This window comes from Myxine glutinosa, chromosome 7 (assembly GCF_964187855.1).
Source record: "Myxine glutinosa chromosome 7, kmMyxGlut1.1, whole genome shotgun sequence".
NCBI lineage: Eukaryota > Metazoa > Chordata > Myxini > Myxiniformes > Myxinidae > Myxine > Myxine glutinosa.
The window spans coordinates 166,267,212-166,280,091 of NC_136267.1; the positions used below are offsets into that span (position 1 = coordinate 166,267,212).

The 12,880-nt window shown below is 46.0% G+C and overlaps 1 protein-coding gene across 1 annotated transcript in view; it reads right to left on the bottom strand.

The window, feature by feature from the left end:
• The window catches only part of LOC137413152 (obscurin-like protein 1), a 135,967-nt gene that overhangs the window by 51,448 nt on the left and 71,639 nt on the right, over positions 1 to 12,880 (bottom strand). The gene's annotated exons all lie outside the window — the stretch shown is intronic.

Here is a 12,880-nt window from a genome sequence, read left to right on the forward strand (position 1 = left end):
TAGCCAAATTTTTAGCCGCGTCGCAGACGCTGCTAATAGAGTGCCCTCTGCTGTTGTTGTTGTTGTTCTTCAGGTTCTTGTTCTTGTAGGGAAGACAAAACCTCAAAGCTCCACCCATTCTGGGAACCATAGCTCCACCCATTGTGGGAGAGGCTTCATATAAACAAATATCCACCATTTTATTAACTCGCATAGCTTTGAGGCCTGTTTTGTAGGCCCGTGGTGTCTTCCTCTCTCACACAGTTTTATTTCAAATCAAATTCGATATATCATTTCATTTTTCAGTCGCTAACATAGTTTTAGACTCGATTGAAAAAAAACGGGAAGAAAATCCGATGGAAGTTGCCCTTTATAGAACGAAATGAATTCTCAAAGGCCTGTAACTTCAAGTCCATTGAGATATATTTTTTTTAGATCGCGGCATGGTCAGTCATACACCGCCCGAAATAACAGACGGGAAAATGCCGAGATATATATATTTTGTTTAAATCGCGGCATGGTCAGTCATACACCGCCCGAAATAACAGACGGGAAAATGCCGAGATATATTAAAAATTCGTCCATTTGATGACAATCATCACGATTAAATATTTAATTTATACGTCGTCACAATAATGTGGAGAGAGGAGCATAGCTTCGTTCACATGTCGCCACATACGGGAAATTGCCGAGATATATATTTTTAAAATCGCGGCATGGTCAGTCATACACCGCCTGAAATAACAGACGGGAAAATGCCGAGATATATTAAAAATTCGTCCATTTGATGACAATCGTCACGATGAAATATTTAATTTATACGTCGTCACAATAATGTGGAGAGAGGAGCATAGCTTCGTTCACGTGTCGCCACACACGGGAAATTGCCGAGATATATTTTTTTTAAATTGCGGCATGGTCAGTCATACACCGCCTGAAATAACAGACGGGAAAATGCCGAGATATATTAAAAATTCGTCGCCACACACGGGAAATTGCCGAGATATATTTTCACTTTGCACAAAAATAACATCAAGTAGCCGAATCAATAGGAATGTCCTGTGCCTATAACATCGACGTTATAGGCACAGCTGCATCTAGGCATTGTGTAACATCGACGCGGCTTTTGTTTTAATTAATACTTTTTGTACTTGTTTTTAAACAAAAACAAAAGTTAAATTATGACTGGGATAACGGACAGTAAAATTACAGTTCAGTACTTCGTGTAACCCCCACGAGCATTCAGGAGAGCACGTACACGTCGAGGCATGCTGTTCACGAGATTTGCCAAGGTTTGGACAGGAATCGCTTGCCATGCAGTGACAATAGTCTGCTGCAATTCACGCACAGAGGTCGGCTGCTGGTCCAAGTTGTCGATTTGACGCGTTAATTCTGCCCACAAGTTCTCCATCGGATTCATATCCGGGGACTTGGCAGGCCACTCCATATACTCCACACCATGGTCAGCAAGAAAGTGTTGGATGATGCGAGCACGATGAGGCCGTGCATTGTCATCTTGGAAGACAAAGTTTCCTCGAAAGGCTGCACGAGAAAATGGAAGCAATGTTTCTTCCAGAATGACCCTGTACTTGAACTGGTTCAGGTTTCCATTCAAAACAACCAGGTCAGTTTTGCCTCTTGCATGAAAAGCAGCCCAAACGGTCACCCCACCACCTTCAGCTTGGACTCTTGGCACTATACAATCTTCGTTGTGGGCTTCATGCACTTGTCTGCACACTCGGACGCAGCCATCTTGATGATAGACCAGAAATCTAGACTCATCACTGAAGGTCACGTGATTCCTGTGTCCTGGCTGCCATTGACGGTGCTCTCTGGCCCATTGCAATCGGCGCTGGCTGTGTTGTCTGTTCAGGCGTGGCTTTCTCAGGGGACGCCTAGCACGATAGCCTGCTTGAACCAGTCGTTGGTTGACTGGCCTTCTGGATACAGGCACATTTGTCAGTTGCTGCCACTCAGCCCTAAGCCGATTAGCTGACTTGGTACGGCCATTGCAGACTAACCGGTGCAGCTGGCGATCATCTCTCCTTGTGGTTCTGCGTGGACGTCCTGGCCTCGGTATTGGAGTAGGGACACCCCTCTGAGCATTTCGTTTCAGGATCTTTGACACCTGACCTTGAGTGATGCCATACTGCCGAGCAAGAGCACGCTGTTTCATGCCAGAATTTCATAAAGCCACCACTCCATGACAAACAGCATTGTCAAGTTGACGGACCATCTCCAGAGGAAGCGGCAATAACTTTTGTAGACGGGCAGCAGTTATTTTCCACTAATACAGAACGCAACTACCCTTATATACCCGATTGTGAAGCCAATCGTCAAATGTACCTGTCCTTACATTTTGTCATGCCACCTGTGATATAATCCTGTTATTGACTTCTTGCTGCGAAAGACAATCAGTGACATGGTTCTTTCAACAAAGACATCACCGAAGGGTAAAAGAAACTCACCAGATTGATATACTGAGTTCAGAAAGTAAACCCAAGTCAAGAAAAAAAAAATATTCCATGTTAAATGTCAAGTCTGTATATATATATATATATATATATATAATATATATATATATATATATATATATACTAGCTTGGCTCGGCTCGCGTCGATACCGAGGAACGGGCTTATTTTAACTGAGGCTAATGACTGTACCTGAGGTGCTGTGTTGTCATGATTTTCACCAATCATAATATTAATACAAACAATTACTTTGCACAAATGTATTTGTTGTGTTTGTGATATTACATTTTTATAGGCAATTTAGGTTGAAGATTTAGGTTGAATGTTTTTTTTTTCAAGAAAGAACCCCTCCGCACATACATAGGGGACGGGTAGGTGCAGACTGAAGTTTGGGACGATTACACCTCACCACCACGTAATTCAAAACACCTCACCACCAAGTAATTCAAAACACCTCACCACCACATAATTCAAAACAACTCACCACCACATAATTCAAAATACCTCACCACCAAGTAATTCAAAACACCTCATCACCAAGTAATTTAAAACCCCTCACAGCCATAAACCACGTTATAAAAACACCTCACCACCACGAAATTAAAAACACCTCACCACCACGAAATTGAAAACACCTCACAGCCATAAAACACGTAATAAAAACACCTCACCACCACAAAATTAAAAACACCTCACAGCCATAAAACACGTAATAAAAACACCTCACAGCCATAAAACACGTAATAAAAACACCTCACCACCACAAAATTAAAAACACCTCACAGCCATAAAAAACGTAATAAAAATGCCTCACCACCACAAAATTAAAAACACCTCACAGCCATAAAACACGTAATAAAAACACCTCACAGCCATAAAACACGTAATAAAAACACCTCACAGCCATAAAACACGAAATAAAAACACCTCACCACCATGAAAATAAACACCTCACAGCCATAAAACACATAATAAAAACACCTCACCACCACGAAAATAAAAACACCTCAGCCATAAAACATGTAATAAAAACACCTCACCACCACAAAATTAAAACACCTCACAGCCTTAAAACACGTAATAAAAACACCTCACAGCCATAAAACACGTAATAAAAACACCTCACCACCACGAAATTAAAAACACCTCAGCCATAAAACACGTAATAAAAACACCTCACAGCCATAAAACACGTAATAAAAACACCTCACCACCACGAAATTAAAAACACCTCAGCCTTAAAACACGTAATAAAAACACCTCACAGCCATAAAACACGTAATAAAAACACCTCACCACCACAAAATTAAAAACACCTCAGCCATAAAACACGTAATAAAAACACCTCACAGCCATAAAACATGTAATAAAAACACCTCACCACCACAAAATTAAAACACCTCACCACCACGAAATTAAAAACACCTCACAGCCATAAAACACGTAATAAAAACACCTCACAGCCATAAAACACGTAATAAAAACACCTCACCACCACGAAAGTAAAAACACCTCACAGCCATAAAACACGTAATAAAAACACCTCACAGCCATAAAACACGTAATAAAAACACCGCGCAGCCATAAAACACGTAATAAAAACACCTCACGGCCACGAAATTAAAAACACCTCACCACCACGTCATTTAAAAACACCTCACCACCAAGTAATTCAAAACACCTCACCACCACATAATTTAAAACACCTCATCACCAACTAATTCTAAACACCTCACCACCACATAGTTAAAAACACCTCACCACCAATTAATTCAAAACCCCTCACCACCATGTGATTTAAAAACACCTCACCACCACATCATTTAAAAACACCTCACCACCACATAATTCAAAATACCTCACCACCACGTGATTCAAAACCACCACAACGCTATTAAAAACACTTCACAACCACGGAAAAGTTTGAGGGAGTCGTTAAGTGAGAACACAGACACTGCCCAGATGTGTAGATATATAGATAAATGACTGTACCCGAGTTGCCGTTTTGTCATGGTTTAAACCAATCATAATTCAAACAATTATTTTGCACAAATGTATTTGTAATATACGTGATATCACATTTTATAAACAATTGAAGTTGAAAAAAAAAAAAATTCCCAAAAAATTTCCCCCCAAAAAAATAAAATTTGTGGAACATTTTTCAAAAACAAATACCCTTAGGACATACCGACGGGAGAGATATGTGCATTCCAGAAGTTTGGTACGATTTCACAAACGTTTGAGAAAGTAGTTCAGTGACAACACAACACAGGACAGGACAGACGTTGCACGAATATATATATATATATATATATATATATATATATATATATATATATATACATATATATATATATATATACATATATATATATATATATATATATATATGTTGGGAGCTATTATGCCCCTCCCCCTTTGTTAATTCTTGCTGCTTTACCAATTACCGAGTATAACCAATTATATGTTTTGTTTTGACTGATTGCTGTACTCTTTTATAATACTTAGTCCTTTCTTGTGCATTGAGGATGTGTAATATCCTAATAAGGAGTTCTGTGCTTGTGAGCTCTTGGCCTGTGTGGGCATAATCTCTTAGTTCCCCTCTTTGGCCTTGGTTGCAGCTGCTATCTCTCTGCCTCCCATATGACTTTGCCAATATCCTGTGGGCTGACACATTTATGAGTGCCCACTCCCTTTGTACTTTTCCAACCAAGGTTTCTATACATAAAGTTGTAAACATGTTGCCACCTATGGCTGACCATCTCCTTATCTGAGCTAACCTATGAGTAGCCTTGGATGAGCTTCCTCTAACTAACTGAACAACAGGATGGGACTATGGTGGGAGGGCCAATGAGCCCATTCTGTCTCTGTATCTTGTGAGTTAAACCCAACCCCGATATTCCTTATATAAAGCAAGTTCTAATTGAATTATTTCAGAGCATCTTGTTGTAGTGTTGGTCATTTCTTGTGAGCTTCATGCGACTTCTTGCTGTCCTCAAGCTTGGGTAAACGAGTTCTAATAAATATATCCGTTGCTCCTTTCTCTGAGTCTTCTGAGTCCCAAGTTCTAAGTCTCATTCCGACATATATATATATATATATATATATATATATATATATATATACATATATATATATATAGTTGCGTGACTACCCTTGGTGAACACTTTAGGGTAGCATGGAAGGCCAAGCGAGCTTTAACTCCGAAGCGTTCAGTTCAAACGTCAGATAATACGCAAGAGGGAGCGGAGCCTTACCTTGTCGATCCCACTGGTAGTCTCCAAACCCTTCAATAAATAAACTCAAACGGATTTAAAATGTACAAAAATAACAGGTTTATTTAAAATTTAATTAAATGCCGGTACAAAGAAAATGCACGATAAACTAAATTCCTAAATTGGGACGTCCCCACAACAGACATGCACACAGACGAAGGGTAAAATAATGAACATTATATAAAATAACTGTGTGTGGTTATTGGTGCACTTCGCTCGACTCGACTGGTTCGTCTCGTCTGAGCTCTTCCAGGCCCCGGCGCGCAGTCTGGACGCGGCTTCGTTCTTGGCGGGAAGTCCGCTCATCCGTTGGTGTGAGTAGGCCTCAGTCCACCCTCGTCTTATGAGGCCGCGCCCACTGGTGCGAAGTAGGCCTCAGCACGAAGCGAACAGCAGGCGTGCAAACCGCTCCTCCACACCGTGCTCGTCCACCCGTCCTACGCACGGAAAACTGCAGTTCCCGAACTGCGGTTTTGCCTCTGCATGTCCACCAGCAAGATATAGGGAGATGGCTGGTCCAATCGCTTCCTTGAGCCGAGAGCACAATGCCACAGTTCATACAAGGTTCAGGGCGAGAATGCGCAAGAGAGAATTGCAACCATTTGCTGTCATCTCCAGCACGAGAAGGGACGCAAAAGAGATAAACAAATACGACTGTCCGTTAAGGCATCCAAAACGAGAAGGGAAAATGTCCGCTGCTCCAACTACTTTGTGCACGATGCTCTGACGTCATCGGTCATGCTTCGCCAATCAGCGAGTTGCTTCCTACCAGTCCTTCCCGTCAATCAAAACCCTGACCACTCACTGCCCTTCTGGGCATGCCCCCACGGACCTGCCTGCTTCGATGTTGCTATCCAAGTTGGTGTTAATAGCCATAGCGCTCGATGTCCTGCTCCTGGTAGGCTTTTTAATTAGTGCCATCAAATGTGCGATTCTAGCTCTATTTGTGGTGTATTGTCAAAAGGAACAAAGGAATAAATTACAGAGGTATCGACATACAAGGGATAATTTACCCATAATCCCTGTGCTAGTTAACATACCCCACTCCTGGTAATGGGGACAGAGATACACCTTAATCCGAACACACGGTCTACCGGATCCCTACTTATGTTGGTTCTTCTTCCTCACAACAATCGGAGCACACAAATCTATACAAATCTACCTGGTTCTAAGGTAGTCACTGCCTACCCCATACAAACATAACAACATATATATTGTTACAGACGCGGCTTTTAGATGTTATATGGACCGAGCGGTGGTGTATTTAACCGCGTCCGAACAGTTACTCCCCGATTAAAACCCGATTTCACCCGACGTTGACCAGATCGCCCCACGGATATTCAATCGGGAAATCTCTAAAGCGATCGCAAGAGAATGAAAAAGAAGAAGAAGAATACGGAGGAAGAACAGATTTATTATACACACACAAGCAATATTTTAGAGCGACCAATATTATTTACAGCAATAGATGGAAAAGAGCAGTCACACAGTGCATTGTTAACTTATTCTATTTCATTTACTTAATCCCCAAGACAAACGAGTAGGACAGGACGTTCACACTCACACGGTGGATATTGCAGGAAGGAATAGCTGAGGTGGACGCGTGGAGGAAGGCAAGGTCGGAGGCCGCAGCACCCCTCGCGGTTTTGGCGGGAAAACCTCCGTCGCGTATCCGCGGCCGTCACGCGCTGGCTCGGCACACCTGCTCCTCTTCCTGGGGTGGAGCCGTCTCCCTCCGTTCAGCGCGTCTCTCCAACGACAGGGGGGTATTGCAGGCAGGCAGGTAGGTAGGTAGGTAGGGCTTGCGGTGGATTGCGCTCCTCTTCCAGGTCATCCCCCAGCGTATCTCTCAAGGCCTCTCTCTGGTGCAGCCTCGTTGCTCCTCTCCAGCTCATCTCCAGTCATCTCTCATCTGGACTCTCTAAAGCAGTCCCCTGCAGTCGCTTTTATCACCTCCGGCGGAATTAAGCCGCCGGCTCCGAGGGCACGCCTACCGGGTCACTCACCGCGGTGTTGATTGGCTGTTAGGGCCGGTTCACTCCTGCCCTCTTCTGACGAGGTGGAGCCACGCCTTTCTTCTCCAACCTTACCTCGTGGCCAATGGTGGTTTGAAGAAAACCAGCCAAAATGCGGAAGGCAATTGGAAGGGAGGTTTTGGGGAAATTGGAAGGGCCTACGCTTATTTTGTTTGATACAATGCAAAGTCAATCTAGTGGAAAACACATACTTAGCCTACATGGAATAAGGAAATACACTATTTAAAAGATATATCGTGACCTGCGTGTATGTTCTATGAAATTAATTAGGAGGACGGCTGCGACCATTATTTACATTACCAGGATGTTACCATACCAAAACCATACTCTTCACATCCGTTACCCTTCCTCCAAAATTGTTACACTCCTCAAAACCCGTTACACTTCTCAAAACCCGTTACACTTCTCAAAATCGTTACACTGCACCCTCCTTTCTTCAGGCACGTCCTCGGGCCTACTAGACTTAACTGAGTGTGACATGTAGGTGTAATTCCCTCTACAATTAACCTGACCCTGAGTGTGACAATTTTAAAACACAAATAAGTATGTCCCCCTATTGCATTGCATCCTGTCTAACAGACTCAAGCCCACAGTTAACCGAATTACGGAATTATTCTGAAACTATACATTTACGGTGGGGAGCATTATTTACAATGACGTGATTTCTTATTTACAACGCAACCCAGGACCTGTGTGTTTTTTTTCTTTTCTTTTTAGGGAACAAGAAAAAGAAATTCCTGTTGGGAGGGAGGAGACAGCACGCATTGCATCGATGCACCAGTACCAATACCACCAAAGCACCCAAAAGCACCCAAACACCACAAAGCACCCAAAAACACCATCCGGTGCGGTTACCATGGTTCATAATAAACACAACAAAACAACTGGTGGTGGTCTTCTCTTTCTCTGCTGGGCCGATGTTCTTCCCGACGTCTTCAGGCTTCATGCGGCCTATTTGGACATAATAAAAAGCACAACTTGTGTCCATTTTTATTTAGGGCCTCAGGGGCCAACTAAGGGTGGTCCACCTCTTTGGCATAGGTGCCACCTTACCGAGGTCCGCAAGCAAGATTCCCTGGCCACTATGGCCGGTTTCCAACAGAGGTGCCCTGCCCCAGAACCTGGGGTCCATCAAGTGGTACTTGGCCGCAGAACAGCGGTCCATAAAGTGGTACATCAACGCAATGCATGCTGGTTCTGGGAATCTCGGGCGCACAATGGCCACCTCACGCACGCTCCCATCGGCACCCAATGGCGCACAGGTCATGTGGGAGACAAAAGAAAGACAATTGAGCGAGGGGTAAGGTCACAAGGGTACACGTCAATAAGGCAATGCAAGGTGAAATGCGTACGGAGGCCGAAGTGAGAAAGCTCGTCCCTACCGTACGTCACCCCCCTGTCACCTACCCTACCCTTGTTCCCACCCCATATGTACAAAAATCTACACATTTACAAATTCGTCACTACTGTCACGTCTTCCCCATATTTCCCTTATACCAAATTCGTCACCACAATCCCTCTACTTCAAAATTTGCCATCATCAAATTCATCATCAATCCTCATAAGGAGGCAGAGATGGAACATCAAAGCACAATGTCACACCCACGTCATGATGCGTCTCACAACCCAAACATTTGCACAGTAAAAAAAATAATCAAAACATGGCATGGTGTGGAGTACCTGTCACCTCAGGTGAGTGGATGCAGATGGTGTGAGGAGATCCTTCATCCTAACTATCCTCTAAATGATTTTAACACACTTTACACTACCCGGGGTCTTTCCCTGCCAATTCATTGGCCAACTTACACTATGGGTTCTAATAACCAATTCCCATTGGCCAAACTGTGGTGCTCCTCAATTTTGGGGTCTCACTCCCCCGATTCATCTCCCGGCGCTCTAGCACAATTTCTGGGCTGCGACGTGTACCTCTCCCAACAGGTCTACCCACCTGCACACCTCCACCACTGTAGTTGCCACCCGAGCTTACCTAGCTCCTCACCCTAACCTATCTAACTGGGGGCAGCCCCTCTCCTGGCTCTGTCACCCCTTGGTGCCCTCTGGCACTGGGCTACCCGGGTCCGTCCTCCGGATCCTCGGGCCCCATCCACAACAACTACTACCGGCTCCCAGAGCCCACCTGCGGCCTCACCTGGCCGACATCCTTACAGTGGTGGAGTGCCCAAACCAACTACACACACTAACAGGCTACACGCCCAGCCATTTCCACAACACCAACGCACCCATCCACATACCATTCTGTCACCCGCACCACAGATGCCAATATCCAACTACAATTTACCTATACCCTCTACCTAACACTTACACTACCCGCCCCGGGTATCCGTGATGGGGGTCCACTCTTCCCCCATTCACACCTTCGCACCATCCACTCCACTCCACAATTTCCACCATACTCACTCCACGACCATCCATTCCAATACTCCATACCATTTATTCCATACACCTGTCTTTCATTCACCTGTCGTTGCACACCTGTGCAATCTCACCTGGTGCCACCTGCACCCTCCTTTCTTCCTGGACCACTTGGTCATCACAATACACAATCACCATCACTCACTCATACACTGCTCCATCCACCTGTTCAGTTGCACACCTGTGCAATCACACCTGTTCAATCACTCCCACACACGGCATCATCTCAGCTAACTCCTCCCCTCTGAAACTTGCGCTTCCCAGTCGTCCCTTTAAACTATTGCGCTCCCACGTCATTATCAACCACACTAACCTACCTGCGTCCCCACTACAGGTATCAGTCACTAACTAACCTTATCGTTACCTAATGTCATCTTCGCTAGATCCCTACAATTATCCAAGCCCTCCCTGGCTCGGTTGTCATAGCCACCCCATAAACTATTGCGCATTTGCCCCCACCTGTGAGGGATGGTGGATTTGCCATCCCATCACATCGGGGGTCTTTCACTATCAATTTTGTTCGTCCAGATTCCAACCAATTCAAAAAATTTTCATTTACTGCCAATTCTACTCACTTTTCGAAATTTCGTATCAATTCACTATCACTATCACGATCACCATCATCACAGTCCGCTATATCCTAGCCTCGGTGCGTCATGACATCATTAAACTCGGCTTCGTAAAGCCGAGCAATGAATTCGGGTGGTTTGGTTGCCTGCAGGTTGAATCCGTCCGGCTTTCGGTTCAAGGGAGGTGGTTTGGTTGGACCGAGGCTCCACGCACCATCTCGGCGCGGCACCTTGCGGTCCCGGGCCCGATGGCTCAATCTCCCCCGGTCGGAACCCCGTCCCCACGAGGGGGCACCGTTCCGCCTCCTCCCACTCGCCCTCGAACCGGACCGGTCGCCTCGCCCGACAAAGCCCGGACTCGACCGTGCGGGGCGGGGCCAAGCCCGAATCGGCAACGACGCTTCGAAGAGAAGCGACGCAGCATCGATCCGCGCCGGGCCTCGCACCCAACAAAGCACCCCACGCCCCGAGTGCTCGCATCGGCTATCCGTCGCCCTAACCGCTAACCTGGTTACCATCGATGCTTTACTTGCATGCTTACAAGCATACGCTACCCCTTTCACCCTCACAAAACCTGGCGTTCCAACGCCGTCCGTACATTCCACCAACGCTCTCCCTGTTACACACCATACCTCTCGCGCACACTCTCCCGTTACACCCTCTGTAACACTCACCACAGACGTACACTTTCTCGTTACATCCTCTGTAACACTCACCACAGGTATACACTCTCTCGTTACTTCCTCCGTAACACTCACCACAGGTGTACACTCTCTCGTTACTTCCTCCGTAACACTCACCACAGGTGTACACTCTCTCGTTACTTCCTCCGTAACACTCACCACAGACGTACACTTTCTCGTTACATCCTCTGTAACACTCACCACAGGTGTACACTCTCTCGTTACTTCTTCCGTAACACTCACCACAGGTGTACACTCTCTCGTTACTTCCTCCGTAACACTCACCACAGGTGTACACTCTCTCGTTACTTCCTCCGTAACACTCACCACAGACGTACACTTTCTCGTTACATCCTCTGTAACACTCACCACAGGTGTACACTCTCTCGTTACTTCCTCCGTAACACTCACCACAGGTGTACACTCTCTCGTTACTTCCTCCGTAACACTCACCACAGGTGTACACTCTCTCGTTACTTCCTCCGTAACACTCACCACAGACGTACACTTTCTCGTTACATCCTCTGTAACACTCACCACACCGCGCTTCCATGTACCCCCTCGCACACGCGCTTCGACCGGCTCACTATTCGTGTCACTCTCCGTACACCCCGACGTGCATTCTCGCTCGCACTCGGTTTCACACTCGCGCTCCGATGTGCCCTCTCGCACCTGCGCCACCACCACCTTACTCTCCGTGTCACACTTCGTCCACCCCGACGCCGACGTGCATTCTCGCTCGCACTCGGTTTCACACTCGCGCTCCGATGTGCCCTCTCGCACCCGCGCCACCACCAACTCACTATTCGTGTCACACTCCGTACACCCCGACGTGCATTCTCGCTCGCACTCGGTTTCACTCCCACACTTTATAACACACCCACTCGCCGACGCACACTTTTTCCTCACACGCGTGCCATTTCCACTCACACGGGACCCTTCACCAACGCCCGGGTGCTTCCTCGATCCCAAGCGCGCGAAAATTCTTTTGTCGCTAAACATCCTCCTGCAAAATCTACCCGCACAATATACAGCACGACTCACCTGGGGGATCCTTTTCTCCACGCGAACCTGCAAACTTCCATTCGGGTTAAGCACAGCATCGTGATGTGAGCAGGGACTTTGTACATAATCCATTTCTCCCTGCAATTCCCTGGCTACCTCCGTCATCTCTTCAATTTTAATTATTCCCGCTACTGCTTTTTCTTTATTCACCTCGGCGACCGCTGGCTTTAACAAAACACCCTCCTCTACCTCAGCGGTCGCCGGCTTTTTCAAACCCCGTGTCGCGATTTCTACCCCCGTCATTGTACCCGTGCTTTTCTCCGCTTCGCTCAACCAGCGCTTTTCGACTCGCGTTACCTCCTCGTGCACCCCTGGGACCCTTTCGCCCACCATGCGATCCATGGTCTCCCCACATTTTTGCATGCGGT